We start from the raw sequence: 27,000 nt of genomic DNA, 5'->3' as shown, positions 1-27,000 counted from the left end.
CCCGGCTGGCGGACACGCTCCCCGCCGTGTTTCACGCTCCACTGTCCTCTCTCTCTGCCGGTGCACACGTCCCCACCTCCTAGGGCGTGCACGCCGGCTCTCTGAGATTTAAAGGGCAGCGCACCAATAATTGGCCACTTGACACCTACCGGATCTCTGTTGCCTAGTTGCCTAGAGAAAGCATTATTCCTGTGTCTTGCCTCACTGGGTACCTGACCCTTGCTACGTATTCTGACCTTGCTACTGTGCCGCCTGCCTCTGACCCTTGCTAGGTACTCTGACCTTCCTGTGCCGTCTGCCTTCTGACCTTCTTGCTACTTGACCAGACCTCGCTTCTTGACGCCTGCCCTGACCTCCTGCCAGTCATGACAATGTCTGTGCCTCTACCTCCCTGTGCCACGTTATTCCTCGGCTGCCTGCGGGGACCAGTTGTAAAGGGGTAGTGACCTGGGTGCCACCTGCCACAGCAAGACCATCCCGCTTTGTGCCGGGCTCTGGTGAAAATCAGCGGCACCTTAGACTCTGCTCCCCGGTACAGCCCACACCATCATCTCCCCAGGTCAGTGGTTCCACCTAACCACAGTCGTTACAAGGCATTGAAGATGAAATGTGGCATGACAATGATCCTAAACACACCACCCAGGCAACGAAGGAGTAGCTTCGTAAGAAGCATTCCAAGGTCCTGGAGTGGCCTAGCCAGTCTCCAGATCTCAACCCCATAGAAAACCTTTGGAGGGAGTTGAAAGTCTGTGTTGCCCAGCGACAGCCCCAAAACATCACTGCTCTAGAGGAGATCTGCATGGAGGAATGGGCAAAAAATATCAGCAACAGTGTGTGAAAACCTTGTGAAGACAGAAAATGTTTGACCACTATCATTGCCAACAATGGGTATATAACATACTTTTTTTTTATTGATCAAATACTTATTGTCTACCATAATTTGCTAATTAATTCTGTAAACATCAGACAATGGGAATTTATCGATTTTTTTTCTCATTATGTCTCTCATAGTTGAGATATACATATGTAGATATTACAGGCCTCGCTCATCTTTTTAAGCGGGAGAACTTGCACAATTGGTGGCTGACTAAATACTTTTTGCCCCACTGTAGTGGTCATTGTGTGGTGCAATTATTTGTTCCTTGTATAGCGGTGATAATGGTCTCTGTATGGTAATATTATCCCGTCATTATATGGTGGTAACGGTAGTGGTCATAGTCTGGCGGTATTATCTGTCCCTTGTATAGTTGGGGATAGTGGTCTGTGTACAGTGGTGTTAATAGTGATATTGGTCTAACATCTTATCTCCTATCCTTTGGATAGGGGATAAGATATGTGCAGCAGAGTACCCCTATAAAGATGCAGGGATTTTTCATTTTTGCGTTTTAGTTTTTTTCCTTCTAGCCTTCGAATACTTATGATGCATTGAATCTCCCACCTACCCATATGGGGCTTGTTTTTCGCACCACCAATTGTACTTTGTAATGACTTCACCCGTTTTAGCATAAACTGTTAAAAATAAAATTGTGTAGGGCCAAATAAAAGAAAAAACTGCCACTTTTAGGGGCTTATGTTTCTACACAGTGTACTTTTCAGTAAAAATTACACACAGTAAAAATGAACATAGACCACAGACGCCTTAAGAACACATTGCCTTAAAGGGGGTACTCCAGAGGAAGTTGTGTAGTTCTTTTCTGTCTGACCACAGTGCTCTCTGCTGACCCCTCTGTCCATGTCAGAAACTGTCCAGAACAGGAGAAGTTTTCTATCGCGATGCTCCTACTCTGGACAGTTCCTGACATGGACAGAGGTGTCAGCAGAGAGCACAGACTGGAAAGAACTACACAACTTCCTGTGGAGCATACAGCAGCTAAGTAATTTACAAATATATTTAGCTTTCTGGCAACAGTTGATTTAAAAAAATATATATATATATGTTTCACAGGAGTACGCCTTTAACTCCTTAACAACGCAGGATGTATATTTACGTCCTGTGCCGGCTCCTGCGTAACCCCGCGTCATATCGGGTCAGTCCTCCCACAGCCCCCCATCCTCCACACTCCCGCAGCCCCCCATCCTCCACACTCCTGCACCCCCCCCATCCTCCACACACCTACAGCCCCCATCCTCCACACTCCTACAGCCCCCCATCCTCCCCTTCCCCCGTCGTTCTCCACACTCCTACAGAGTCCTTCACCCCCCCAATCATGTGACCCGCGCGCAGTGTTCAGCGACCCCCCCCCTCCAAATCATGTGACCCGCCAGCGCTGTTCTGTTCCCCCCCCCCCAATTAATGATCAGCCCAGCAGGGCACTACTCACAGATGTCAAGCACTGCCCTCCTCCTCTTTGTTGGGGACGCTGGCGCTGGAACTCACTACACGCCAATGGTCTCCAGCCTGCGGACCTCCAGCTGTTGCAAAACTACAACTCCCAGCATGCCCGGACAGCCGTTGACTGTCCGCTGTATCCCTATGCCACACGCTGGGGACTGGGAGGACAGCCGTCAGCCAATCACCGGCTGGAGCGATATCCCGCCCCTGCCAGTGATAGGCTGAGCCCACTGTCATGTAAGAAGCCGACCAGAGCTTCTTACATGACAGTGAGCTCAGCCTATCACTGGCAGGGGCGGGACATCGCTCCGGCCAGTGATAGGCTGACGGCTGTCCAGCGTTCCAGTCCCCAGCGTGTGGCCCCGACAGTAGGTGAGTTTAGTTTATTTTCTTTATGCTTTTCAGCCCGGGCATAGGGATACGATACAGCGGACAGCAGTGGTTTCCAACCTGCGGACCTCCAGCTGTTGCAAAACTACAACTCCCAGCATGCCCGTTGGCTGTCCGGGCATGCTGGGAGTTGTAGTTTTGAAACAACTGGAGGTACGCAGGTTGGAGACCACTGGCGTACAGTGAGTTCCAGCGCCAGCGTCCCCCAACAAAGAGGAGGAGGGCAGTGCTTGAAAGTGACATCTGTAAGTAGTGCCCCGCTGGGCTGATCATTAATTGGGGGGGGGGGGGAGGGGGCAGAACTGCGCTGGCGGGTCACATATGATTAGTTCCCCCGATGTGGGGACAGCGCTGCGCTAGGCTGATAATACATTCCCGAGGGGGAGGGGCCCAACCGGTATTGCGGTATGGGGGAAAATTCATATCGTGCAGCCCAAAAAATTCGGTATTCGGTATGAACCGGTATACCGCCCAGCCCTAATTGGTGGCACAAAAAATAAGCCATAATATCGATTTTTAGGTGGAAAATAGAGTTAAGATTTTTAAAAGGTAAGGAGGAAAAAACGAAAATGCAAAAACTGAAAAACGATGTCGTAGGTAACATTGATGAGGTCCATATCCCCCAAAATATAAACATGTCATTGCAAATGTTGGAATTTTCTATTGCCATTCACAGGTCTACTGTTGATCTATCTAAAAAATATTCAGTACTATTATGTGACCACAACTACAGGAAGATCATACGGAGAAATAATCAGGTAAGCCTTCTTTTCCCTATAGCCATAAATGTATAGTTTCGAAAAATATAAAACAGGGAAAAAAATACTGAAACCTAAAAATCCTGATAAACAATCTGCAAAACCAGCTCAACAAGAAAACATAGAAAAGTCTCCTACATGAAAGATTACACCTCTATTCCAAACACACAGAGCCTGCATGGAAAGTGCACCCTTCATTACATCTCCGGCAGGTTTAGCCTGTGATTAACTCGTACGGCTCAACTGGAAAGACCATTCCGGGAACTAAAGGGTTAAGAAGGAACGATGAAAATCCATCTCTGGAGCTGATACAAAACCTCAATGAGACTGAATTTTAGGTGGTTCTCTATATATTCTTAAAGGAGTAGTGTAGTGAAAGATAACTTATCCCCTAGCCAAAGGATAGGAGACAAGTTATAGATCGCGGAGGGTCTGACCGCTGGGACCTCCCGCGATCTCCTGAACAGGGCCTCGGCAGTCTGCTGGAAGGGGGCATGCCGACCCGTGCAAGGAATGGCGGTCAACACACCCCCTCCATGTATCTCTATCGGCGTGTTGGCCGCAGCTTCCTGCGGGGGTCAAAACGGCCGCTTCCGCCAGACTGTTGGGACCCAGTTCAGGAGATCGCGGGGGGGGGGGGGGGTCCCAGCGGTCAGACCCCCCCACGATCTATAACTTATCTTTCACTACACTACTTTAAAAGGTATATATTACCCGATTATGCTAGTGTTCAAGGCAAATTGCCCATTATGCTAGTGTTCAAGGCAAATTGCCCATTATGATATTGCCCATTATGCTAGTGTTCAAGGCAAACGAAAAACAGCTACATCAATATTGTTCTTGTCAGATAAAATCATACTGGTATAATCTCATTATTATACTTTCTACTGCCAGACACAATAACTATTCCTAATGACAAAAAGAGAGATAAACCGTCTCTACCAAAGAAGCTCAGTATCAGAAAAATGTTATAGTAAGGATTCTTAAAAATGTTGCGATACTGGAACACCTGAATAATGGGGGAACCCCTACTCCCACCTCAAGCAATCTATAGTGATATAAATAAAGTGATATCAAACCCTTAAAGGACTAACATATTGGGCCTTATTCACTAAACTTGTGTGTTTTTTTGTGTCGCATGTGTCGTGTGTCAAAATTTCTGACAAAAAACCCTAATAACTATCATCTTTACAGAGAAAACCCTACAAAGGGGCATGGCCATCAGGGAAAAGAGGCATGTTTTTTTTTGTTTTTTTTTAAACCTAAATTTTTTAAAGAAACCTACAAATTTCCAAATTTTTTCACATACAATGTGGTGGGTTTGAGCTGTTGTAAATCCCGAAAGCTCAGAGCATGTGTAAAGAAAAGCAAAATTTAGGGGAAAATTGCCAAATACAATAGTAAATACCATGGAAAAATACCTGTCGGAAACAAAAACCCACAAAGAAAACTACACTCCACTCTTAGTGAATGAGGCTCGTTAACTATTATATTTTAAGTCTGTACTAGATTTTTAACCATCTTCCATTTGAGGAAGGACTAATACTATGCTCTTTCCCAGCACTTACAATTTCTAACTGGACACTGGATATTTACAATCACTATTAATAAGGGACAAGTCTGGGGAAAATATGTCCCCTAAAAGGAACCTTTCACCTGATCAATAAAAAGGGAGCTACTTCACTAACAAAATTAGCCACCAGAGTACCCCTTTAAATACCATTGTTAATGTTATAGGAACCTAGAACTTTATCTGACTATTCTCCAATGCTTTTACGATTCAAAAGGAGAGTAGAAGGAATGAGGGGGGGGAGCAGAAGTATAAAGATCAATCCTCATTGAATATGTATGGATGAGGTCACAGAAGGAGTGATGGATGAAATAGTAATGTTTTGGAAAATAAACAAGGGATCGGCCCATATATAAAATGTATGGGATGCATTAAAGGCATTCTTAAGTTCACACTACTGGAAAAAAGATTAGAGAGGAGGAAGATTTATTAGTTCAGGAGGTAATAGAGGAAAATCTTTAAAGGTTTAAAGAGGTCCAAAAGAAATGTAAGTCAGTGATCGAGTGGACACATAAAGCCTTCTGTAATACGGCTCACCTACAAGCCACCAATAAAGGGGTACTCCACTGCCCCAGCGTTCGGAACATGCGGGGGTTGTGATATCATGGCCACGCCCCTCACACCATCATACCACGCCCCTCACAACATCATGCCACGCCCCCTCAATGTAAGTCTATGGGAGGGGGCGTGCCCCCTCCCATAGACTTGCATTGAGGGGGCGTGGTGTGACATCATGAGACACATGGCCGTGACATCATGACCCCTGCAGCCCGCACCCAGCGTTCTGAAAAAATGTTTCGAACGCTGGGGTAGTGGAGTACCCCTTTAAAACTAGACTCTGAAGGTACTTTACTCCAAATCCTTTTACATGAGTTGTTTCGCTAGGTTTCCCCTCTGTGTACCTTGTATATGTACCTTGCCCCACACACTATGGATCTGCCCTCCATATTGGAATGCCATAGAATGTGTTTTAAGACCTCTTTTCCTGTCAATGCCTTATGTGACTACTAAGTTGACTCTATTACTAGTGGGGAGTCGAGACTTTCTGCCCTCATTTAGACCTCTACGACCTCTACTGCGTAAAATCTTAGTCATTGCCAAACCTGTTGTCACACAACACCGGCAAGCTGTGGCATTGATAATGCATGTCATTATGAGCAGCCAATAGCTAATAATGATGGTCGTCACGTCCCCTCCTATAGACTTGCATTGAGGGGGCGGGGCTATGATGTCTTGAACTCCTGGTGCCAGCTCCAGCATTCAACACAGTCTGTTTTTAACGCTGAGCAATGGAGTACCCCTTTAAACTGGAGTCAGACACATATGTAGTTCGGTTTTGTTAAATAAAAATAATATAAAGACTCATCACATGACCAAACATGTGCTGCTGTCAGATATTAGCTGGGAGTCAATAGGTAAATATCAAACACTATACCTACATGGCCTTTTTTGGCATATTTTTACCCTTCAGTGACCTTGCTTTGGCATTTTTTTTTTTTCAGATTTTGTGGCGCTTTTCCTTCCATAAACCTCTATAGGCTCAAAGAAAAGTCATTAACAAAGCATGTGTACATGTATGTGGGCTTTATGTTTTTTGTTTTTTTTTGTGTTTTATTGCCCCCAATTTTTCAATACAAATCCTTTAGTTACATGATAAAATAATCACATGTAACATGTAATCATCACTCGTAATAACAAAGAGTCAGGGGAAGAACAACAGATAAAGAAGGCCTATGCTAATACGCCAAAAAAAAAAAAACGGCATCATGGAGGAGCAAAATAAGAAAGTAGCTTTTTATGGTTTTTGGTTTATTTTATTTTTTTGGAGGTGTTTTATTGCCCCGAATATTTCAATAAGATATCTTTAAATGTTTATGTTGAAAACATTTTTTTTTCCATCAAAGTAACCCTTTAAGTCACATGGTAAAAGAGTCACATGTATTATGTAATCATCACTCGTAATGACAAGATAAACAATGTCTATGCTAATAAAGAATGTCTATGCTAATAAAGAATGTCTATGCTAATAGGCCACAAAAACTGCATTACGGAGGAGCACAATCAAGGGGTAGTTTTTTGTGGTGATTTTGTTTTTCAGGTCACAAAAAGGCCAAACCAAATTTGCGTCTATGGGAAGCCTAACATTGCCTTCCTCTATATCAAGCACCTTACACAGACTGAAATCCCTTTCCTATCCTCAATATGAAAGTGACATGACAACAGCTCTTCTTCCTTTCTCTCGTCTTCCTTTCTTCTCGAGAACCCTTGACCACATTCCAGGAAACGTCAAGGTTCCTTGGCAGGTAAACCCTGCGAGAAGTATGGATGGACGTCTCCTACCATGTAAAGTGAACTATTATTATAAAACCATAGCCCATCTCTACAATAACAATACTGCACATTTTTCAAGCCTTGTACTCTAGGTCATCCTCTTACATAAACTACACCGCACTACTGAGAACAATATAGGAGACTTGTGATATTGTATCCTACAGCCTAAGGCGTCTTAGAGGAAAACTAGGACATTCCTGTGACTCAACTCTTTTGTTAGGAATTCCAATAAGTCATCAATCAGCCTAGTATTAAAGATGACGCCGTCTCTCAGCCAAAAGACACTACGAGACAATGTATTATCAGTTCTTACTACAGTACGTAAAACATTTCACAATCTATAAACCCACCTGAAGTTCTCAAACCTATTTTGCACCTTCTATATTGTTTGAGTTTATACAATGCATAGAGAACACTTCTTCACCTCTGTGCCGGATGCTCGGTTTGGAAGGACTGTTGTAGTGTTGCAAGGAGAACAGAATAGAATGCAGGACTATACTTCCCGTCAAAATGAGGGACACCTTTTTATGGTTTTGATGAGTCCTACAATACCCCCAATGTATAATTGAGGGTTATTATTTTGGAGAAAAAAAAAGCTCAGTGGTTAGTACTGTTGCTTTGCGGCGCTGGGGTCCCGGGTTCAAATCCCACCAAAGACAAATTGAGTTTGTGTGTACTCTCCAGGTTCTCTGCTTTCCTCTCAAATGCCAAAAACATAGAGATAGGTTAATTTAGATTGTGAGCCCCAATGGGGACAGGGAAGCAGTTGTAGTATATAGCGCTGCGGAATCTGTGTGCATTATATAAATAAAGAATAAATTATTATTATTAAGAAATTATTAAATAGAGGTGGAGAGTAAGGTGGCATAAGGGGGAGAAAAGTGGCTACCATATTAACTATCTACATTAAAGCATTAATATTTCTGTCCCAATAGTCCATTCAATCGACTGACCTTGTGGTTGTCTGGTAAGCAGAATAAAGCATTATTTTGGCCATATGTGCATAAGATGAAACACATTGGAAAGGCGAATAGTTAAAGGGGTATTCTAGGAAAAAACTTATATATATCTCAATTGGCTCCAGAAAGTTAAACAGATTTCTAAATGACTTCTATTAAAAAATCTTAATCCTTCCAATAATTATCAGCTGCTGAGGATGAGTTGTTCTTTTCTGTCTGGCAACAGTGCTCTCTGCTGACATCTCTGCTTGTCTCGGGAACTGCACAGAGTAGAAGAGATTTGCTATGGGGATTTGCTTCTACTCTGGACAGTTCCCGAGACACGTGTCTTCAGAGAGCACTTAGACAGAAAAGAACAACTCAACTTCAGCAGCTCATAAGTACTGAAATGATTAAGATTTTTTTTAATAGAAGAAATTTACAAATATGTTTAACTTTCTGGAGCCAGTTGATATATATATATATATTTAAAAGTTTTTTCCTGGGTAACCCCTTTAACTGGGAAGAGTTGAATGGGAGACAGATGGAGGAGAACAACCTCAAAAACATAGACAGATAAAGTGACAAATAGGCAAAAAGGCAACCTTAAAAGCAGTGGTCTCCAAATTGTGGACCTCCAATTGTTGCAAAACTACAACTCCCAGCATGCCCGGACAGCCATTGGCTGTCCGGGCATGCTAGGAGTTTTAGTTTTGCAACAGCTGGAGGTCTACAATTTAAAGACCACTGCTCTAAACCTAACAGAAGACAGCGGATTATAGAGAAACACTATTCAATGATAATAATTATGGAAACGACTACTAAACTCATTCTATAGGATACGTTCTATAGGATGCCATTGGCCGTCCGGGCATGCTAGGAGTTGTAGTTTTTCAACAGCTGGAGGTCCACAATTTAAAGACCGCTGCTCTAAACCTAACAGAAGACAGCGGATTATAGAGAAACATTATGTAATGGTAACAATTATGGACACAACTACTAAACTCTTTCTATAAGATGCCGACGGCTGTCCGGGCATGCCGGGAGTTGCAGTTTTGCAACAGCCGGAGATCCACATTTTGGAGACCACTGCTCTAGAAGACAGCAGATTATAGAGAAACATTATTTCATAACAATTATGGACACAACTACTAAACACTTTCTATGGGATACGTTCATTTCAAAGCTACATTGTATCATTCAAACATTACGACCCCCGAAACGTTAATTTCTTTCACAGTAAATCTCGCCGTTAGTTAATATAAGCCGCTATTTATGTTATCCTTAACTCGACTTATTGTGAATTATTATTGACATTTATTAGCCCAACGTCTTCCAGGCCATATTTTTTTTTCCCTTCCCCTCCACTTGATCTTAAGTAACTGCTCTGTAAAATAACAAAGTGACAATCAAAAGCCGAGGAAGACGCTTAGCAGGTACCATGTGGCACACTAAATACCGTGACTCATCCTCCAGGCATCCACATTGCAGTGGCAATAATAATAATAATAATGATAATGACAGGGATATCCCTGCCCAACACTAAAGACTGAACTCTACCAGTCAACGTCAAAGGGAAGCCATGCAAGTCCCGGGATACGCCTTCAAGGGTTAAAGGGGTATTCCAGGCCAAAACTTTTTTTTATATATATATCAGCTGGCTCCGGAAAGTTAAACAGATTTGTAAATTACTTCTATTAAAAAATCTTAATCCTTCCAATAGTTATTCGCTTCTGAAGTTGAGTTGTTGTTTTCTATCTATCTGCTCTCTGATGACTCACGTCCCGGGAGCCGTGCAGTTCCTATGGGGATATTCTCCCATCATGCACAGCTCCCGGGACGGGACATCATCATTGAGCAGTTAGACAAAAAACTTCAGAAGCTAATAACTATTGGAAGGATTAAGATTTTTTTAATAGAAGTAATTTACAAATCTGTTTAACTTTCCGGAGCCAGTTGATATGTATAAAAAAAGGTTTTGCCTGGAATACCTGAAGTACTCTTTAAACTGCGGACCTCCAACTAGGGCAAAACTACAACTCCCAGCATTGGCTGTCCAGGCATGCTGGGAGTTGTAGTTTTGCAACAACTTGAGGTCCACCGTTTGAAGAAAACTACTCTTTCTATAGGACTCTATTTAAAGGGGTATTTCGGTGGGAAAACTTTTTTTTTTTTTTTTTTAAATCAACTGGTGCCAGAAAGTTAAACAGATTTGTAAATTACTTCTATTAAAAAATCTTAATCCTTCCAGTACTTATTAGCTGCTGAATACTACAGAGGAAATTATTTTCTTTTTTGAACACAGTGCTCTCTGCTGACATCATGACCACAGTGCTCTCTGCTGACATCTCTGTCCATTTTAGGAACTGTCCAGAGCAACATATGTTTGCTATGGGGATTTTCTCCTACTCTGGACAGTTCTTAAAATGGACAGAGATGTCAGCAGAGAGCGCTGTGTTCCAAAAAGAAAAGTATCTATTGTTCTCCGGGACACGGCCCGCGCCTTGCCTGCCTTGCTCTCCTGCAACTACGGAGCTCCTGTATCCAATACCGCACAGTGGTGAGCTGAATCCCTCTTTTTTTCTTTGTTTTTTCCAAAAAGAAAAGCATTTCCTCTGTAGTATTCAGCAGCCAATAAGTGCTGAAAGGATTAAGATTTTTAATATAAGTAATTTACAAATCTGTTTAATTTTCTGGCATCAGTTCATTTAAAAAAAAAGTTTTCCACTGGAGTACCCCTTTAAGGTCCAATATGGTCTTTATTTTTTGTATCTAGTGAACCGGTATATGTTGTTTTGTATTATCGTTATGTAGTTGTTTATTATTATTGTAATGTTTGATATTTTTAAACAAAATGAAATAACTAAAAAAAATAGCATGCCCCATCCTGCATATTCATTGCATCAAGTATTATGATAATATCTATTATATTATTATTATTATTATAATTATTCAAAATCATAACACCCCATAGCGTACGGTGAAAAGTCATCAATCCCATTCATGACTCCCTTTTCTTATTTATACAATAGCCTCCGTGCGGGAACACCCTGATGCCAGCCAAACACCCCGATGCCAGCCAAATCTTGCAAATGACATCTAATATCAACAAAGTTAAGCCAGACCAATGATACAATACGAAACTCACATGGATCATTAACTACTTGACAACCGGAAAGCAGGTGCCACGCACTGACATTGATGGGTAGCTAGAAATGGGGGGGCAATGGGTAAAGTGGTGCAAAGCAAAAATAAATCAAATAAAAAAGTGAGACAAATATGCCAGAGGGCACATCAACATAAAGCAGGTAATACAGGAGGCCCTGCAGATATCCAGCATAGAAATCATGGCAGGGCTTCATCCCAACATCTGACAGTCAGGATGGCAGCTGTAGACCATGCCTGTCATGCCATGCCAGGTCTGCTGCCCCCCATGACTGGCACATAGATCACACACCATAACATTGCATAGAGATGTCCAGCAAAGCATCCTGTAAAGAGCAGAAAGACCAGTGCATGGAGCTGTCACCAGCCCTGGTTGTGTTGTTCCAGGGTGATCTGCCCATCTGCTACCCCCATGGCAAGACTGGTACACAGTGCACTCACCATACTGCGACTGGGGCTTTCTCTATACGACTGCATGTGTTTCCCCAGCAAGAAATGAAGGGAGCAGAGGCTTGTGCTAGGAGCTGGTCAGCTGTCATAGCGCTGGTTGTGCAGCTATAGGATGATCTGCCCATCTGCTACCCCATGGCATGGCTGGCAACACGGAACACTCACCATACAGGGTCTTTAGATAGGAGATATCCCGCTGAGGAGCCCTGTGCCCGGATCTACAGGCGATCAGCACCATGCAATTGTCTCCTCTCAGGCATCAGCTGCTGCAGCCGGGATGTCACCAAAGCATGCCTAGTGCCCCCCACCCCCGGCGGCTGCTAACCTCGTGGATCTCCGGTGACTGGTCCCTGCTCGCAGCCGGCTCCCCCTTTATATGCTTCTCTCCTTCTTCTAATTAGGACTTGCCAGGTCCGGGAGAGAGAAGCCCAGACAGCAGCAGCAGCAGCAGCAGCAATCCCTGGAGGGGCGTGTGCGCGCTGCTCGTTCAGCTGCTGGACTCCAGCCCTGACACCTCCTCCCGGGGGCGCGCACCCGCACATCTCCTCCTGCTGCTGATGCGGTGCGCGCGGAGGCGCGGAGTGCGCGTGCTCGCCTGCTCTGCCCGGGAGAGGAGTGATACGTGCCTGCTGCCGGTCACTCTTGGTTAATGCTTGCCTAACATATGGCTGGGTCCTCTGCTTCCCCGGGGACGTGTTGGCACAGGATGCCAGCTACATGCCATCTACCTTATTATCGGTAGCACTGGCATCGGCCGCTGTCCCTGCTGGAGCTCACAGGTTACATTCACACCTGATCTCGCATATTTCTTTTTATGATTTGTGTTTTTTTGCTGGGAGGTTTTTGTAGCTGAAAAAAAAAAAAAAAAAAAACTTTTCTGCTCTAATCATTTAGGCTGCATTCACATAATGATGATTGTATAGTATTGTTGAAACGGATGGCCTAAAATCATAGGAAATCATATGCTAAAAAAATATGTATTATAGTACGAGTTCACGTTTTTATTTATTTTAGTAAAAAAAAAAATGTTGGCCATCTTTATGTTTTTCTATCTATCTAGGTTATTTCAAAGCTACTACGCTTGTGTAAATAAAAAAAAGTGGATGCTAATGTAAAAAAAAAAAATAAAACACTATGATATAAAATAGATTAAAAATATCTGCAGAAAACGTACATGACTGTTACGCCGAGCGCTCCGGGTCCCCGCACCTCCCCGGAGTGCTCGCAACACCCTCGCTACTGCAGTGCCCCGGTCAGATCTACTGACCGGGTGCGCTGCGATACCGCCTCCAGCCGGGATGCGATTCGCGATGCGGGTGGCTCCCGCTCGCGATGCGCACCCCGGCTCCCGTACCTGACTCGCTCTCCGTCGGTCCTGTGCCGGCGCGCGCGGCCCCGCTCCCTAGGGCGCGCGCGCGCCGGGTCTCTGCGATTTAAAGGGCCTCTGCGCCACTGATTGGCGCAGTTGGCTTAATTAGTGTGTTCACCTGTGCATTCCCTATTTATACCTCACTTCCCCTGCACTCCCTCGCCGGATCTTGTTGCCATTGTGCCAGTGAAAGCGTTTCCTTGTGTGTTCCTAGCCTGTGTTCCAGACCTCCTGCCGTTGCCCCTGACTACGATCCTTGCTGCCTGCCCCCGACCTTCTGCTACGTCCGACCTTGCTCTTGTCTACTCCCTTGTACCGCGCCTATCTTCAGCAGTCAGAGAGGTTGAGCCGTTGCTAGTGGATACGACCTGGTTACTACCGCCGCTGCAAGACCATCCCGCTTTGCGGCGGGCTCTGGTGAATACCAGTAGTAACTTAGAACCGGTCCACTAGCACGGTCCACGCCAATCCCTCTCTGGCACAGAGGATCCACCTCCTGCCAGCCGAATCGTGACAATGACCAATGCGGGTGTACATGTTGGGTACGAATCGTCAGAAGAAATGAATGGATACTTCTAGATTTATACGATTCTGTATCATTTTTACGTATAAAATCATATGAAGCAGACGGATTTAAAAACCATGATGTGAATGCACCCTAGAAATATATGGCACCGTATTTATGTATGTATATATTTATGTTACCCTTCTCCATTAGTTATTTTAAGCTATGATCCCCAGCTTGGTAATAAAATCCTGTCTGTGGCCATTGACACTTTGTTTCTCGGTGCTCCAGATCCACCAGTCACTGCCTTTGGCTGTCCGGGCATGCTGGGAGTTGTAGTTTTGCAACAGCTGGAGGCCCACAGTTTGAAGACCACTACTCTTGCTATAGGATTCCATTTATGGTCTAATATGGACTCATATTTTGTATTTAGTGAATAGGTATATATATATATATATATATATATATATATATATATATATATATATGCACTGATTGCATCATACCTCCCAACTTTTGCTGAGTGTAAAGAGGGACAAGCCACACCCCTAATCCCACCCTCAACCACACCCATAACCATGCCCCCAGCCATGCCCCTAACCACACTCTTTCTTAGGCTGGGTTCATATATATCAGGCATCTGGCACAGTTTCCAACTGATGCTAGAACTGATCCCATTCATTTGCATGGGACAGTTCACAATCATCCAGCGTCTCAATTTTGACACTGGATGGTTGGACACGAGGGCACCGGACTGGGGAACGCAGCTTGCACAGTTCCCCTGTCGGCTGTGCAACAACAATGGATGCCGGATGCAATACAACTGATGACAACTTGTCATCAGTTGTGGCATCAGTTGTGTCTAGATTTAGGCTGAGTTCACCTAGGCCAGATGCCAGATATATGTGAACCCAGACGTACAATTCTTCCTCTGCTGTATATAACACACCGCACATGGGGAATACCTCTTTAGGGTCTATGCACACCTACAGTATTCTGTGCAGATATGATGCGCAGTATTTCAAGCTGTGTTCAGTTTACATTAAAATCTGCAGAAGAAAATCCTGCGCATCAAATCTGCGCAGAATACTGTACATGTGAATAGACCATTAACAGCAATAATGTCAGACCGTCACCTGAGTTTAGAAGGACCTCCTATACCAACAGGCTGACAACAACCAGTATCATGAGCATGATAGATCATATAAGTGATTACAGTGCAGTTATATCCAGGCGACTCACAGGAGACATCTTCTCTGATTGGAGTTGTTCACTTTCCCTTTTCTTATCCAACTCTGTGCAGAACCTGATGGAAAACAATGTTTTAGGCTCTGCACTTTTCCAAGACCTATAGTGTCCCAAACAGTAATAATGCCCCCATTAGTGTCCCACACAGTTGAGTAGGTAGATGAGTGCGAGATGGGGAAGAATCGGTACCCCCCCTCCCCCCGTAGTTAGGTCACTGCAGTAGGTAGACAAGCCCCTTCAGGTACTTTCCCCATATTTGCCCTGAGTAGGTAGGGCTCCCCAGAGATAGCTGCCCCTTTATGTAAACCCCCATAAAAGCTATGTAGGTAGAAGTTAGCCACAGGTTAGGGGAAATTGTAAGAGAGTGAGACCTTAGACTAATATCTTATACCTATGGCCATACAGTCATGGCCGTAAATGTTGGCACCCCTGAAATTTTTCTAGAAAAAGAAGTATTTCTCACAGAAAAGGATTGCAGTAACACATGTTTTGCTATACACATGTTTATTCCCTTTGTGTGTATTGGAACTAAACCAAAAAAGGGAGGAAAAAAAGCAATTTGGACATAATGTCACACCAAACCCCAAAAATGGGCTGGACAAAATTATTGGCACCCTTAACTTAATAATCTGTTGCACACCCTTTGGAACAAATAACTGAAATCAGTCGCCAAAGCCAAAGGCTGTCTGGGCATGCTGGGAGTTGTAGTTTAGCACAAGCTGGAGACACACTGTTAGGTAATAGAATTGTTCCTTTATGTTCTGCACAAAGTGACTGCCTGGGGCACATGTCCATGGGGTTTAGAAAAAGACAACACCTAATCCTTATAAAAAGCCAGTCATTTAATCCCACTAATAGGGGACCATAATTAGTAATGGATTTGCCACCCTAAGACTTTGCTGACATTGTCTGCTCTCCATATTTCACTCTGTGGAGTATTCTCGACACTTACAAGTTCAAATATATAAAAAAGGAGGGTCCTACTAGGGTCAGCTTCATATGGAGTTGTCTCTCGGTAAACCCTAATGTTTACGTGGGCAAAAAATCCCTCTGAAAAAAAGCCACCTTAAAGGGAATATATCACCTAGATTTTTTGCCTTTATTAGAGCTTTACAGAGGACATTCTACAGGGTGGGGGACCCTGATCTCTGCTCGGTTGGATCCAGTGATAACTCTCTACTGATGTCACCTTTTACTTTAAAGAGTACCTGTCACCAAACTAAACTTTTAAATATTGTTCCTTATGTAATTATAAGACACTTTACTATTTACTAGCTGTTGAAATTCTAAACCTTTATGTGGTTTTTTTAATGTGATTGAAAAAACTGCCACTAGGTGGCTCTGTTCTGTTCCCTGCGCAAGTCAAACAGTTAGTTTGGTCTCCTCCCGACCTGGCAGGAGACAAAACCCAGGAAGTGCATACGGGCATGGCAAGGCAAGAGCAAGGGGAAAGGTATGACACAGAGCTTTTTAAAGCTTGGACATTTTTTTCAAGGGCAGGAGGGGCGTTAGGAATAGTTTGTTGGTTTAGAAAATATGGTTTGATGACCGTTACTCTTTAAAGCGGTACTCTGCCCCTAAATATCTTATCCCCTTTACATAGGATAGGGATAAGATGTCTGATCATGGGGGCCCCTGGGGACCCCTGCAATCTCCAGTGCAGCTCTCCAGTCATCCGGTGCACAGAGCAAACTCCCCTCTGTGCTGGATGGCTGGCAACCACAGCCGCCAGGCCCCCTCCATTAATGTCTATGCTTGTTACATACAAGCAGTCATGCCCCCTTTCCATAGATATGGATGGAGGGGCGTGGCGTGACGTCACAAACATGGAAGCCCCAGTGGCCCTCCCCCCCAAGATTTTAGGAATAGTTAGATTTCAAAAATAGTTAGTTATTAAGAAAATTTTAACATTTGCGTATATTATTTGTGGGGGAAATTGAAAGGAAAACCACAATTTTACAACTTCTGTTGGGTTTTGTTTTTACACAGTGCGCTTAATGGTAAAATTGACATGTTCTATTAACTCTGTAGGTCAATGTGATTAAACTGATGCCCAATTTATATAGTTATTCTACTTAAAAAAGAGTGAAACTTATTTTTTTTAACAAACTTACTATGCTCAAAATTGTCCTCTAATGGCCCCTATAACTCTTATTTTTCGGATACAGGGCTGTATGAGGGCTTATGGTAGTTTTTATCAGTACCATGCTTGCCTTCAGTGTACAGAGCCCTGTTTGTTCTCAATGTACAGAGCCCTGTTTGTCCTCAGTGTACAGAGCACTGCTTGTCCTCAGTGTACAGAGCCCTGCTTGTCATCAGTGTACAGAGCCCTGCTTGTCCTCAGTGTACAGAGCCCTGCTTGTCCTCAGTGTACAGAGCCCTGCTTGTCCTCAGTGTACAGAGCCCTGCTTGTCCTCAGTGTACAGAGCCCTGTTTGTCCTCAGTGTACAGAGCCCTGCTTGTCCTTAGTGTACATAGCCCTGCTTGTCCTCAGTGTACAGAGCCCTGCTTATCCTCAGTGTACAGAGCCCTGCTTGTCCTCAGTGTACAGAGCCCTGCTTGTCCTCAGTGTAAAGAACCCTGCTTGTCCTCAGTGTACAGAGCCCTGCTTGTCCTCAGTGTACAGAGCACTGCTTGTCCTCAGTGTACAGAGCCCTGCTTGTCCTCAGTGTACAGAGCCCTGCTTGTCCTCAGGGTACAGATCCCTGCTTGTCCTCAGTGTACAGAGCCTTGCTTGTCCTCAGTGTACAGAGCCCTGCTTGTCCTCAGTGTACAGAGCCCTGCTTGTCCTCAGTGTACAGAGCCCTGCTTGTCCTCAGTGTACAGAGCCCTGCTTTTCCTCAGTGCACAAAGCCCTGCTTGTCCTCAGTGTACAGAGCCCTGCTTGTCCTCAGTGTACAGAGCCCTTGCTTGTCCTCAGTGTACACAGTCCTGCTTGTCCTCAGTGTACAGAGCCCTGCTTTTCCTCAGTGTACAGAGCCCTGCTTTTCCTCAGTGTACAGAGCCATGCTTGTCTTCAGTGTACAGAGCCCTGCTTGTCCTCAGTGTACAGAGCGATGCTTGGCCTCAGTGTACAGACCACTGCTGGTCCTCAGTGCACAGAGCCCCCAATGTACAGAGCCCTGCTTATCCTTAGTGTAAAGAGCCCTGCTTGTTCTCAGTGTACAGAGCCATGCTTGCCCTCAGTGTACAGAGACCTGCTTGTCCTCAGTGTACAGAGCCCTGCTTGTCCTCAGTGTACAGAGCCATGCTTGTCCTCAGTGTACAGAGCCCTGCTTGTCTTCAGTGTACAGACCACTGCTGGTCCTCAGTGCACAGAGCCCCCAATGTACAGAGCCCTGCTTATCCTTAGTGTAAAGAGCTCTGCTTGTTCTCAGTGTACAGAGCCTCGCTTGCCCTCAGAGTACAGAGCCCTGCTTTTCCTCAGTGTACAGAGCACTGCTTGTCCTCAGTGTACAGATCCCTGCTTGTCCTCAGTGTACAGAGCCCTGCTTGTCCTCAGTGCACAGAGCCCTGCTTGTCCTCAGTGCACAGAGCCCTGCTTGTCCTCAGTGTACAGAGCCATGCTTGTCCTCAGTGTACAGAGCCCTGCTTGTCCTCAGTGTACAGACCACTGCTGGTCCTCAGTGCACAGAGCCCCCAATGTACAGAGCCCTGCTGGTCCTCAGTGCACAGAGCTCCCAATGTACAGAGCCCTGCTTATCCTTAGTGTACAGAGCCCTGCTTGTCCACCCACACTTTCTGTATTTGGTCTCCTCACAGAGCCACACAGGCAATAGCTTCAGGGTAAAAAATATACATCCAATGTATAATACAAATATACATATAATGTTATTTTTTACTTTATATAAAAATTTTTTGCTAATGACAGGTACATTTCAACTATGTGCAAAGTAACATAGTCTCTACAGCAGCAACATGGTAAAGTCCTTTTAGAAAGACTTTTTGGGGAAGCACGTAGATAATGACAGGCAACAATGGACAGAAGGTGACCCATAGACATGAATGGGAAGGATTCTGGACATCCTCTACGACCTTTGCAGAGGTCATTCTACTGGGAACAGAAGGCTGAGTTTAGACCTGATCTATTTCTTTTATCTATCTACTGATGTCCCATTTCACCTAAATGCTTTGTGATAACAATAATCTGTAGAAAACAGGAAGTGTCAGTTTAGGCCTAATGGCCTTAAAAAAATATGTGGCAAATAACAATTTAAACAATCAAATTTCATTTGCTTAGGACACATTCCCTTAAAGTGATATTTCACAAAAATAAAATTAAATGTTGTCTTTGATTATATTAAAAACTAGAAACTTTGAGTGGTATTCGCATCTCTGATAAGGATGGCTCCCGGCCCCCTCTGGCCTGTTTGTGGGCGCTGGAGCTGGTCAGGAAGCCAAAAACAGCCAACACAGGTGAGTTATGGGACCGTGCCATTTATACAACTCCCATTAAAGTCAATAGGAATCACACAAATTTTGTAACTCCTGCTTCAGCTTTTCTCGCCTCCCTGGCCTCTGGGAGACAGGATTGACCGCAAGTCGGCAGGATTGGGCCGGGGACACTTTTGGAATAACCTGTTTATATGCCATAAATGTCCCTGAATACTCCTTTAATTCAAAGTTATTTTTGACTGTGGTCTTCGCTCTGACAGAAGTCAACATAAGTATATTTTTTAAATTATATTATGGTTTCTCTTTAAAAAGAGATTGCTGCTTTCTATACAACTAGCTATCGAAATACAAGAGTTCAAGACCTAATAGCTTTCTCCACAGTCCGCTATTCAGTAATTCAGTATTCTTTTGTATTTGGTGAATATATTTGTGCGTACTGCCTGGGTCATCTCATGTAGCTTTATATGATGTTCTGGATGTGCTGACAGCTGAGGAATAACGGCTTTACATTTATAGCTCTTGTTTGCCGAAAAGTGATACTGAAAGGGATATTGATTTCCCCAGTCTATGGGTGTAGATGGAGAAAAGAAGAGGTCCAAGGACCGAAGACCGAATGCTATAAATCCACAGGTGATATAGAGAAGGCCACGGAAAATATTAGAGACGGGTCATGATGGGTTAAGCTAAAAATTGCAGTGAACATAATGGGGACATTTATTATCTGCAGTGTGTTGGTGTGACGCATTCTGCGCAATGTTCAATGTCAATCAGCCGGCCAGAATTTACAATGAGGGATATGTCTTGTAATACTTTCCAACTAATTGTAAAGTGCGGCATTATGTTGTGGTTTGGCGCACAAAACTGCGCACCTGGAGTGCATACTATACTTTCAAGCAAAATCGGGGAGATAATTTGCCTGTTTTATGGAAAGTGGCTTTGGCAAGGAGCTTTGGAAACTGGAGATGGTGTTGGAGTTAGTGATGGAGCCCCGGGCTCAAGGTTGGAAACCACTACAGCACCAATGGCTACAGACAAACATGTGACCAAACGCACAGAATGAAATAAGCTTCTTTTAGGCTGTATTCACTCACTGTGTTTAATTACTGCTAAGTACTGCTACTAATTACTCTGCAATTTTACCGCTAGTTTCCAGGATTGTGGTAAAAATAGCAAAATTTAAGACCACCATGTATTTACGCCTCTCCTTTGTGGCAATTGCGGGAGCTGCATAATAATTGTGTTGAATACAGATTATCTGACTACACTGGTCATTGGAAGTTATGAATGTTTTAGTGGTCACTTTTTGCAGTGTATGGAAAGGAAATTCAAAATGGATGGAAAGTGAAGGTAAAAACAGTGAAAAATATGCAACACAAAAGGACACAAAAAACATTGTTAGAATCAGATTCAATGAATTCTCATCTGAAGTAAAATGTGTATGCAGGACTGGCTCTGCCTATAGGCAAAATAGGCAGTCACCTAGAGCACACTCTTAATGGGGGGGGCGCCACTCTGCCTGCCACAAGAAAGTTAGACAACCAGCATCCGAACCACTCCCTCACACAGCAGAGGTTTGTTGCAGTGTGTCACCTCAGTAGTAAGCTAATTACATGAGGAGGGGGCTTGTTATAGTGTGTCACCTGAGTAGTAAGGTGGGGCATGTCAAAGGGCGGGCCAATGGGTGGAGTCAGAGGGTGGCAAAATTAGCTTTTGCTTGTATGCCTACATATCACCTCTCTCATTGGGTACAGCCGGATCTCGGGCTGCAGACCGGCATTGTCTTGACTGGTGTCCGGAGTAGGAGACCTGTGTAGGCACAATGGAAAGTATAAAAAGGAAATGCCACTGGAATGGAGGGTTTGTTGGGCTATTATCCCTTCCCTAGTTGAGGATGTAACATGAAACTCATTATGTATTCGATAAAACACATTTTGCATTTGATTTGTTGTTTGTTATTTTTTTAAACATGTCAATAAAAATATTGATACTTTATCTCACACAGAATCTGCAATGGATTACTCAATAAATCTTTTATTTGTTTATTTTCATTGTGAAAATAAACAAGTCATGGAGCGCATACAAGTGGGAACTACAGTATATTTGAAGGCAGATGGATGACTTTCTCTTAAAAAGGACCTGTGGCTTACCAAAAGTTTTTTCGATTTTTTACAGTTTCTTGACACGCCCTTTTATTCCCGATATATGTGGGTTTAAAGAAACTGTACAGAAATGTGTGATCAAAGCACCTTAAAGGTGTACTCCGCCCCTAGACGTGTTACCGCCTATCCAAAGGATAGGGGATAGATGTCTGATTGCTGGGTTCCCGCTGCTGGGGACACCCGCGATCTCCCTGCTGCACTCGACGTTCGTTTAGAGAGTCGGGTGCAGTCCCGGGGGCTCGTGATGTCACGGCCATGACCCCTCAATGCAAGTCTATGGGAGGGGGCGTGGCAGTATTCCCGCCCCCTCCCATAGACTTGCATTGAGGGGGCATTGCTGCAACGTCACAAGCGGGTGTGGCCATGACGTCACGAGCCTCCGCCCCACATCGCCAGTCATCCGGCACGGAGTGAAGTTTGCTCTTGGCACTGGATGTCTGGGGTGCTGCAACCGAGTTCGCATGGGTCCCCAGCGACGGGACCCCCGCGATCAGACATCTTATCCTCTATTCTTTGGATAAGGAATGAGATGTCTAGGGGCGGAGTACCCCTTTCAGCTAATTAATAATAAAGCAATTTCATTTTGGGGGGTAGCTTCTCTCTCTTGTTGCTGAGGTCCAGTGCAGTCTCAGTGTGTGTGTCCAGAGCATTGGAGGCCTCAAGCCCAGTCTGCAGCTACAGTCAAGTGCAAGTAAGCTAAACCTGCAATAATTGTCAGTCACCAGTCAAGTCGTCTGTCTAGTCAACGTGGCCTGCACTAAAATACCCAGTCCTACTACAAGTCCCAGCAAGCCTGCAAGGTCTCCAAGTCACTGCTCACCTCCTTGGGCACTGTATAGACTTTACCAACTGTCTACCCTCAGTAAAGCTACAGTTGTCTGTAACTTGGCAACGGAGTCTTTATTGCCCCCGTGCCTAGCCCAGGATCCAGCAGTATACCTTTGGGTGGTTATAGGCTAAACCCCGCCCTGGCATCACAAATACAAGGGGTTAATGCCATGTGCCCCTAGGGTAATTCCATATGCCCTGCATCTCACACCCGCCACTACAATCATATAAAAAAATATAACACTGTAAGAACTTTCAGAACATTTTGAAGTAAACTAAGATGTGATCAACTGTGCAACTAGTTTCTAATGTTGGAATTAACCCATAAGTAACCCATAACTTCAACTACCGTATTTTTCGCCGTATAAGACGCACTTTTTCTTCCCCAAAACTGGGGGGGAAAAGTTGGTGCGTCTTATACGGTGAATACAGACCTATCGCGGCGGTCCCTGCGGCCATCAACAGCCGGGACCCGCGGCTAATTCAGGACATCACCGATCACGGTGATGCCCTGTATTAACCCTTCAGACGCGGCGATCAAAGCTGACCGCCGCGTTTGAAGGGAAAGTGACACTAACTCGGCAGCTCAGTCGGGCTGTTCGGGACCGCCGCGGTGAAATCGCGGCGTCCTGAACAGCTTACAGGACGCCGGGAGGGACCTTATCTGCCTCCTCGGTGTCTGCTCTGTGCCGGGATCCCCTGCATGGCCGGCGCTCTCCTTCAACGTCATCACTTCGTTGCGCACGCCGTCCCGTCATCCAATAGGAGCGGCGTGCGTAGCGACGTGATGACGGAGAGCGTGGATCCCGGGGAACAAGACGTCCGGAGCGTCGGGGACACCACGGGGACACAGCGACGGAGCGACATCCAGGGCAGTGGTGACGGGTCCGGAGCGGCGGGTACACGTGAGTATTACCTCCTATCCAGTAGTCTTCAACCTGCGGACCTCCAGATGTTGCAAAACTACAACTCCCAGCATGCCCGGACAGCCAACGGCTGTCCGGGCATGCTGGGAGTTGTAGTTTTGCAACATTTGGAGGTCCGCAGGTTGAAGATCACTGTTGGGTTCAGAATCTTTTTTTTCTAGATTTTGCGCCTTTAAAATTGGGTGCGTCTTATATGCCGGTGCGTCCTATAGGATGAAAAATACGGTAAGTAGTCTCGTTTTGCAGTTCACACCCTGATGAGCTTATTATTCTTGGGCGCAGACCTCATAGGTCTCCCATGTGGATGTGTGCATCTCGGCAGCAAATGGTAGCAGCCTGTAAAATAAAATGAAACTAGCGCTCTCAGTGAAGTTGGAGAACACTTGTACCATATTACATTTACTTCTGCATTTCCTGCTCTTTTATTAACATTCTGTTTCTAATTTGCTGAAAATGGTGAAATTATAACATTCATTTCTGAGATAAGTAGATAAAGCTCAAGGTAATGGATCAAGATGAACGGAATTAAAAGGCTGGGTACGGCTAAAAGTTTATTTTTTTTTGTGGTATTTAAATAGAAGATATTATAAAAGCATCACTAAAAAGATTTGGACCACATTTATATTCGTAATAATTTCTATATGTAAACACTACGGTTCATTTGAGTGATGTAACCGTGACATAGTCTGTAAAATAATACATGGCTCATAATGATAAATGCTTCCAATTCTACAGGCTAATAAAAAACAGGCACCCGCTCTGCTCCCTGTCCGACCTGTCACACATGGCTTTGTTCCTTGGTGCACAACTTGTAGGACAAATTTCTGTCTTAGGACATTGATAAATATCTTAGTACAGTGTGTGTCCCATTTTAAACACAAAAAAATTAAAAGTGCCTCAAAAGGGTATTCGCATCTGGGATAGATGATAGATGAGGGTCTTACTTTGAGGTCCTGCACCTACCTCAAGATTGAGGGCCCCTAAGGCCCCCCTCCCCCCCTGCTGACAACAGCCGTAGGTGGTTGGAAACCTGAAAACACCTGAGCTGGTGTTACAGCACATCAAGCTATGATGTTTCCATAACTCACTTGTTAAGGAAATTGCATTGCTGTGGTGCTAAGCTGTTAAAGGGGTACTCCGGTGAAAACCTTTTTTCTTTTAAATCAACTGGGGGCAGAAAGTTAAACATATTTGTAAATTACTTCTATTAAAAAATCTTAATCCTTCCTGTACTTATTAGCTGCTGAATACTACAGAGGAAATTCTTTTCTTTTTGGAATGCTCTCTGATGACATCACAAGCACAGTGATCGTTGCTGACGTCATTATAATAATAAAACGCTTTTTTTATTGTTGTCCTTAGTGGGATTTGAACCCAAGTCCCCAGCACTGCAAGGCATCAGTGCTAACCACTGAGCCACCATGCTGCCCTTAGCATATGGTTGCTAAAATGGACAGAGATGTCAGCAGAGAGCACTGTGCTCGTGATGTCATCAGTGTTCCAAAAGGAAAGGAATTTCCTCTGTAGCATTCAGCAGCTAATAAGTACTTGAAGGATTAAGATTTTTTTTAATAGAAATAATTTACAAATATGTTTAACTTTCTGCCACCAGTTGATTTAAAAGAAAAAAGGTTTTCACCGGAGTACCCCTTTAAGGCAGCTCCCATCAACCTCTATAGGAGTTACGTAAAGCCATTTAGCTGTTTTCAGCTTCCCAACCACCTCTGACTGCTTTAAGTAGGACCAGAGAGCCCTCAATCTTGAGTGTGAGTCCCAGAGATGGGACCCACATTTATCAAACACTTATGACATATCCTATCACTATGCCATAAATATCCCAAATGCTGATATCCCCTTATAGTTCATTATTCCAAAGCCACACTCCAAGCATTTTGCGAGGGTCTTATTGGAGCCCAGGGGAGAAATAATGACACTGTTATGTGGGCCAGTGAATCAAAGCCTATAACATGTCAAGATCTTGACGATAACCACACAGCCCTATACTCACTGTTATAAAATGCTCAATACCACTATACAATATGCAAATAATACTATCACTCCAACTATAAATATCAAAACCTATAAGCAGTGGTGTCCTGAAAATTTTCATAATCCCTGTATCCCACCTATAAACAACTACTTGTGCCTAATAAAAACACAAAAAAATTCCACACCTGTTTGAGGTAATATGGTTAATATACGTTAAGAAAGTGTACCTAAACTTGTATAGGAGTAGGATAAAATAATAACAATTATAATAATAATGTACAACAAATTATGGCTGATCTCTAAGGGTCCCTTCTAGCAAAGACATTACTCAAGGCAACCTGACCCGTTGGGAGTGATAGTTTCATAACAAGTTGAGAAAGACAGGTTATTTTTAGGATTTTTAAGAGAACATGAAAATCTGCATTACCAAAAAGATCTACTGTGAACAATGGGCGACTGATTAAATGGTACTTGTAAACTCCATTGCAATATCAGGCCCTCTGTGCTTCACAATCACTCCGAGAAGAATGTATTCTGGATTCTATTAGCAAAATCAACAAGGGAATATTGGGATTTTTAACTAAAGGCTTAAGAAAAAATAAAAATGCTTCGTATTTCACTGACTATATATTTAATTGAATGCTGGGAAAAGTAAATGCATTGAATGTCCTCTGCTATGCCGTACCCTTCCTCTATATCCTCTTATTTTTTATTGTTACGTTGAGGTAGACACTTCCTGGTATTTTTCTGCTGTTATTTTTGAATATTCTATTTATGTAGAACATTACATGCCAATTTCTGAAAAAGCTTTAAAAAGCTGGGCAGCACCAAAAGATGATATCAGACATTTTATCCAGAAAATAAAAGTGTTTTTAAGTAAAAGATGTTGTATCTGTGAGGTCTGGTGGCTGCGGATTATCCCAGGAAATTGGGAACAGTAATAGTGCTGTTTTAAATGGTGCAAAACCCCTAAAGACTAGTGTTGGGCGCGAATATTCGCATTTCGAATTTTTATTACGAATATCGCAAATTTGTGAATATTGCAAATATATTCGCTATATATTCGAAATGACGAATATTCACTTTTTCCCGCATATGCGCTTATTCGCATATGTGAATATTCGCATATTTGCATATGTGAATATTCACATATTCCTTCTTTTCACTTGTGGGCCAATTAGAATGATGCAAATACACTTGTCAGAGGTTATCAACAACATCCCTAGCAACCAATAGTAAAGTTGCCCACCCCCTCACTGTTTTCTTCCTCGAATATGCAAATATTCACATATGTAAATGTTCACATATGCAAATGTAACGAATACGCGAAATTCGCGAATATAGGATGAATATTCGTCTATATATTCGCGAAATATCGCAAATCGAATATGGCCAATGCCGCTCATCACTACTAAAGACCCCAAAATATTGTTGTAATTTGCTCCAAGAGACTGGCATACAAGACAAAATACAGACAAAAAGATTAAATGTTATGGGATCTTTTCCCAAATCTTCTCTAACTAATATTTGTGTCTGGTTTTGATTTGTTGACTAAAACTGTCCAGAGATTTCATTTAAAGTTTTAGTCATCATAACTTAGTTTTTATTTAGTTTAGGTGAGTGAAGTGTTGACTAACACTATGACGA

At 43.7% G+C, this 27,000-nt stretch overlaps 1 protein-coding gene across 4 annotated transcripts in view; it reads right to left on the bottom strand.

The window, feature by feature from the left end:
* PLCB4 (phospholipase C beta 4) overlaps positions 1-12,468 on the bottom strand; it is a 326,117-nt gene extending 313,649 nt beyond the window's left edge. For 2 of the 4 annotated variants that reach the window (XM_056567843.1, XM_056567845.1), the window contains exon 1: positions 12,260-12,468. The gene's annotated coding sequence lies outside the window, so the exon portion shown is untranslated. The other 2 variants (XM_056567846.1, XM_056567844.1) reach the window with 2 other exon arrangements.
* Positions 12,469-27,000: the final 14,532 nt, after the last annotated feature.

This window comes from Hyla sarda, chromosome 3 (genome assembly GCF_029499605.1).
Source record: "Hyla sarda isolate aHylSar1 chromosome 3, aHylSar1.hap1, whole genome shotgun sequence".
In the NCBI taxonomy this organism is placed as follows: Eukaryota; Metazoa; Chordata; class Amphibia; order Anura; family Hylidae; genus Hyla; species Hyla sarda.
This window is presented reverse-complemented; position numbering and strand designations above follow the sequence as displayed.